The 5,924-nt window shown below is 42.7% G+C and overlaps 1 protein-coding gene across 2 annotated transcripts in view; it reads right to left on the bottom strand.

The window, feature by feature from the left end:
- The window catches only part of MTUS2 (microtubule associated scaffold protein 2), a 307,627-nt gene extending 305,377 nt beyond the window's left edge, over positions 1-2,250 (bottom strand). For both annotated transcript variants that reach the window (XM_026860631.1, XM_026860647.1), the window contains exon 1: positions 2,101-2,250. The gene's annotated coding sequence lies outside the window, so the exon portion shown is untranslated. The remainder of the gene's footprint in view (positions 1-2,100) is intronic.
- Between the last annotated feature and the right edge of the window lie 3,674 nt (positions 2,251-5,924).

Below are 5,924 nucleotides of genomic sequence, written 5' to 3'. Positions count from 1 at the left end.
CATTTTTGTAGTGAGGGGCCCAAAACTGAACACAGGAATCGAGGGGCGGCCTCACCAGTGCCGAGTACAGGGGTCAGATCCCTTCCCTGTCCCTGCTGGCCACGCTATTGCTGACACAAGCCAGGATGCCATTGGCCTTCTTGGCCCCCTGGGCACACTGCTGGCTCCTGTTCAGCCGGCTGTCAATCAACTCCCCCAGGTCCCTCTCTGACTGGCAGCTCTCCAGCCACTCCTCCCCAAGCCTGTAGCGCTGCTGGGGGTTGTTGTGGCCCAAGGGCAGCCCCCGGCATTTGGCCTTATTGAAACTCCTCCAGTTGGCCTCAGCCCATGGCTCCAGCCTGTCCAGGTCTCTCTGCAGAGCCTCCCTACCCTCGAGCAGATCAACACTCCCACCCAACCTGGTGTCATCTGCAAACTGACTGAGGGTGCACTCGATCCCCTCATCAGTAAAGATGTTAAACAGGAGTGGCCCCAAAACGAGCCCTGGGGGACACCACCCGTGACTGGCCGCCAACTGGATTTAACTCCATTCACCACAACTCTCGGCCTGGTCCAGAAAATACACAGAAGGAGCTTCCCCCAGAAGTCAAGAAAAGATTGCCATCACAAGAAATAAACATTGTGAATCCAAGAGTGTGAGTTATATCAAAAGACAAGTCAAGGCAAAGAAGGAAAGTAAGCCTGATAAGAGGTTATAAGATGTGGTTTTACCAGTAGTAAATGGGGCCAAAGTAATCTGCTGAGAATTGAAGATGAAACCAGAAGAGGATCTCCCAGATATGACTGACCAAAGCATAAGATGACAAAAAAGCTGAAAAAGGTTTTGGTTGGTTGTTTGGGGTATTTTTTAACATTATGACAGTAATGTGCATTTACTTGTATTATGATGGGAAAGAGACAGGAGTCAGAGTAAAGAGTTAAGGGGTATGAGTGCAAGAAAGACCAAGAAGAAGGATGTGACTTTGGGACAGGCAGAGCAGATGGAGATCAGGACAGACCTGAAAGTATGGCAGAGGAAAAGGCAGAGTCAGAGAAAGAACGGGGAAGAAGAGCTGAGGGAAAACAGGGAAGTCATATGACACTCCTTTTTTCCTTGTTATAAAGATCAATCAGAGAAAAGTTAGATAAAAAGTCTGAAAATATTATAAGATGAAAGATATAAATGGGATTCTAGGCAAGAGATCTAATCAAATAGTCTTTTAAAATGTTTTATTCACATACAACTGATGGTCACCATTTATAATAAATTTCATATAGATGTGATAAAATCCCAAATACAAAGCGACTTGCAGCAAAACATGCACTAATTACAATGAAACTTATATCTGAATAAGAAATTTCAGGTACATTCTATTTTTTCCCACACCTTCAATTCCCCAGCAAGGCAGGTTGCTTCTTTTCAAATGACTCAGTTAATTTAAGTTGTATGTTCAGCCTCATTAGCCACCATCTCATTCCCCTGCGGTTTTAATTAGATAGGTTTCTTTGTGTACAGCTACCTCAATCCTTCCCCCTTAACAATCCCACAATGTTGTTTTTTATATGTTATCATTCTCCAAATGCTCCTAATTACTCTGGAGGCAGCCAAGGCGATCAGGGCAGAGCAGTGCTCTCCCATGGAGAAGGCAAGGCAGGAGCTGCAGCCAGCAAGGCACACACACCCCTTGGGCAGCATGCTCTTCTACGCTGTTTTACCCATCAGTATGGCAGGCTCAAGAGTCAGACCCTCTGCACAGTCACCAGACCTCAAGAACATGGAGCTGACTTCTGCCAACAGCCTCCTTCCTGCTCCACGAGCCCCCATGCTGACCCACCACCTCCACACCCAGCACATGAAATTACAGGGCAGGAATGAAGCCCTGACACCCCACTGAAGCTGGGTGACACAGGAAGCCCCTAAATTCAGGATGATACCTGGCTGCAGCTCTTCCCTCAAAGTACCTACCCTGACAAGCCCAGCTTATCCCCCCAGACATCAGGCCACGGCACTGTCCCATGAGACAGAAAAGCTCAGGAGCACCTGGCTCCAAAGGTCTGATCTGGCTTCTAGTTCATTTTTTAAACAAGCACAGGAACAAAGTACCAAGATCATGAGATTACCTGTTTCCAGCTTGAAATGGGGATAAATGCTGATGTTTCAGAAAAAAAAATAAAAAGGACATAGGGGACAATCAGCTCTGCCCATAAGGAACAAGACAGGACTTAAGGGCAGGATTTCTGCTTCAGCCTGTTTGCATTCTGTTAGCAAAAGAAAAAAAAAAACCACACCCCCCAAAAAAAACCAACAAGCAAATCTAGCAAGCATGGTTGGCAGAAAACTCGGAGCAAAGGATCTCTGCTCCACAGCTACCCTGAAGCCCCAGAGGAGAGCCCAGGGAGCACAGCACCCTCCTGGGCTATTCCTGGCTGCCCAGGATCAGCAGCAGCGCAGCAGGGATTAGAGCAACTTGGATTTGTTACGTAAGAGACATGTTGCTCGTGGCTTCTCTCACATCCCAAAGACATTGCTCTTATGTAATTGGAACAATCAAACAGGGCAGCTTTCTGTGATTTGATTTTAAAAAATGCTGAGCAGCTAAAAGTGAACATTGTGGGTCTGTCAGACTTAGTGTTATGTTTTCCACTCTAAGAAGTTTAACCTTAAAGTTGCTGTAGTTTATAGGGACAGTGACTCAGCTCTCACTTCACCCAAGGCATCAAAATAAAGTAACCTTTGTCCACCTTCTCACAGGGTCCTCCGTGGTGGGCAAAGCTTGTATCTTCCAAGTCAAGCCTGAGTGGTTTCATTTCTTCACCATCAGTATCTCACTGGCTCTATTAACATTAAAGGATTATTCATATGAATAAAGGTTGTGAACCTGGACCTGAACTTTGCATGTGGGTTGGATGGTGGCTGTGAGCCACTCTGACACTTGGGCTTTCATCACTGAAAAATGAAAGCTCATTTGGCAGAGTCTCCAGCATTCCTTGTCTTCTTAAATTATTACTGTAAATAACTGACAGTAATGCACACAATTTTGCATGATACATCTATGCATACACATGTTAAAGAAAATATTTGTATTAAAATCCACTGTTTCTGTAAATCACTTAACTCATATTTAGGGCATGCTCCAGCAGTGTCAAGGATGGGTAGATCTAGATGTTTTGGGAAGTCCTAATTGGTAATGTGATCAAGCTGCTGTCATATCAAGATTAGCACCTTGCCCAGTCTGGTTTTGTTTTAGAAATTTACTCATTTCTTTCCAGCTTACAGACTAAGTTTAAAGAAAGGTTTCCATTATTTTCAAATGCTCTTTTAAAGTTTTCTTAGTTTAAGATCTGAAAAAGGGAAGAAAAGCACTCTTAATGCAGATCTGATTTCATATCTGTTCTCCTCACCTTTCAACCTTTTAATACATTGAAGAAACAGACCAATTTTTGTGCCCATGCTGAATACTTGTTTTGTTCCTCATAGCATTAAACCTCAAACAACATATCCAGATTGTGACAGTGATACAGCAACCCTGTCCTAAGCACTTGCTCTTGATCTCCATAACATTTCTAGTCTTGTGCATGAAGCCATTTGATTTTTACTAAGGCTCATACAGATTGTTTCCAGAGATTGTATTACTGGTTTTCCCATGTTAAAGACTCACTATTGCATTGCACCAATAGCTAAACAAACTTTCATCATAACAGCAAGAGAAAACCTAAAATCCTGATGGTCTGGTAAGCCAGAGGGAATGTATTCATCCTAAGAACATGGTTCTGCAGATCACACTCAAGTGCAATTTACTTCTGAACATCTTCTCTGTGCCCAGCATCCTTCTAGGTTTCCCTGTGCACAGCACATCATGATTCCTCCCAGCATTCTGACATAAACAAATTACATTGAGCTTGGAAATGCTTAATACAAAGCTTTATTTTTCCACCACCACACTCTAATTCTTCTTCAGTAACACTAATGTACCCTATAGCACAGAAATACATTACTTGGAAGTCATCTGGTCCCTCTGAATTCTTCTGGCAGCATAAGCTTGAGAATTGCTATGCGGACCGCCTTAGACTGAAAAAATTCCAGGTCGTTTAAAGGGTTGTTGTTCCACGTGACCCATGCAAAACTTGGCAGACACAACACATGCTAGAGGGCAAAAGTACTATTAGAGCATCTCTGTTCTTCAAGCTATCTTTGCCTGCCAGACTGGCTCTTTGACAGCCTTAGCATTTTGCCATAACATAGAGCACCCTGTGGGCATAATAAACACAGAAGCCAAATCATTTAGGATAAGCTATCAAACAGTTAAAATTCAAGAAGTAAAACTTAATAGAGAAACTAATTAGACCAGCATGTGTTTTAGATGCTTGTTTACTTTTTAGCTATGATTTCAAAGGGAAGATGTTCCCCTGTATTTGATGATTATGCCCATGAAGCAAAAATCACAGCTGTGCTAAGAACAACAAGTTATATCTTTCTTCCAGCTCCGCATCCCATGCAATAGTTGTTTCAAAGAAGTATATCTCTGGGCAGAATAGCCCTCAGGCTCATACAAGGTTCAGCAGCCTGTATTACACCATCATCTGAATTATGGCTGGGACAGGTCTCCAAGAAGTTCAATGCTTTTGCTAGTTTTGACGACTGCATAAAATCACTGATCTGCAAGTGATGTCACTAACAGCAAAAGCCTGGGAACTGCTGCTACACCAGATGCTTCTGAGGATTAAGTCATTTGCAGAGACTTTTGATGGGGATGCCTCTGCTGGAACAAAATAGACTTCTCCATCCACAGTCCCCCCCGCATGAGTGTGCCAGCATACTCCTCCCAGTTTTCTGAGAGAAAGCTAAGGCACAGTCTTAAACCAACTTTACTGCAATTATACAGGAACATAACTTGGATCTCCTTACCTTCCAACCAGTGCATCACTGACACCACTTTCTGTGCAGTGCTACATGCTGTGCCACACTATGCCACAAAAGCAGCAATAACTTTTCCTTGAGCAGAAAACAGTTCCTGCCCTAAAATGTGAAGATTCACTGTCCCAGGAGCTTTGAACCTGTTTGCTCGACTGCCAGCTTTGTAGACACTTAATTAGAAAATAAAATAGAATTTCTTAAAGAAATTACTAAGGTGACTGCTTCAATAATCTTGTAAACAGCTCTTTCTTGTATTGAAGACCTATTTTTCAGATGTTTTGAATGTCTTGCAGATTATGACTTTTGACTGAAAAATACTAACCTGGTTCTGTATCATAGCCAAGTAACATGGGACAGAGCTTTAATTGATATAAATCACTTGGTTGTGATGTTACAGAAACCTATCTAATCTAATCATTTCCCCTCTTGCTTCTCAGCCTACAAACCTTCACTAAGTAGGTCTTTCATGAAACCAAAGAGGACAGTCAGGTGGTTACAGCATTTGGCTGTAGAGATCTTTCTGGTGACCCTGGGTGAAGTGTTGGACCTTATCATGCATTATATGGCTCATATTTATACCAGGACAGTGACAGAACAAAAATCCACCAGAATTCTTTTCCTGAAGAAAGACTGTTTCAACAGGCTTGGCAAACTCAGGTACAAAACAAGCCATCATGCACTTCAGTTTTGCTACACTTTGCTATTTTCTTTCCACTTTCAGCTACTTTATGTCTTCAACAAAACTGACTGCAGAGTGTTCAGTAAAAGTTGCGTTTAAACAAGGCCAGTATTATTATAAATAATACTTGTATAGGGAAAGCATTTGCTAAGTCAGCTGCGCCTCAGTAGTCTTTTTAGCAAACCTCAGCATCCAGCCAGGGGTGGAGGGGAAGAGATCCTCTTGCACTGCTTGTTGCTGATGATTCGGTAAATACCTTTACTGAGTTGTCCATTATTATGCCTAGATCTTTTCTCATCCAGAGCGTTCAATCAAATATTAAACTGACCGCTGTGTATGAGTCACTACCAT

This window comes from Athene cunicularia, assembly GCF_003259725.1.
Source record: "Athene cunicularia isolate RWA chromosome 1 unlocalized genomic scaffold, athCun1 chr1_part1, whole genome shotgun sequence".
In the NCBI taxonomy this organism is placed as follows: domain Eukaryota; kingdom Metazoa; phylum Chordata; class Aves; order Strigiformes; family Strigidae; genus Athene; species Athene cunicularia.
The sequence above is the reverse complement of the archived record's forward strand: the minus strand, read 5'-3'. Positions and strand labels throughout refer to the sequence as shown.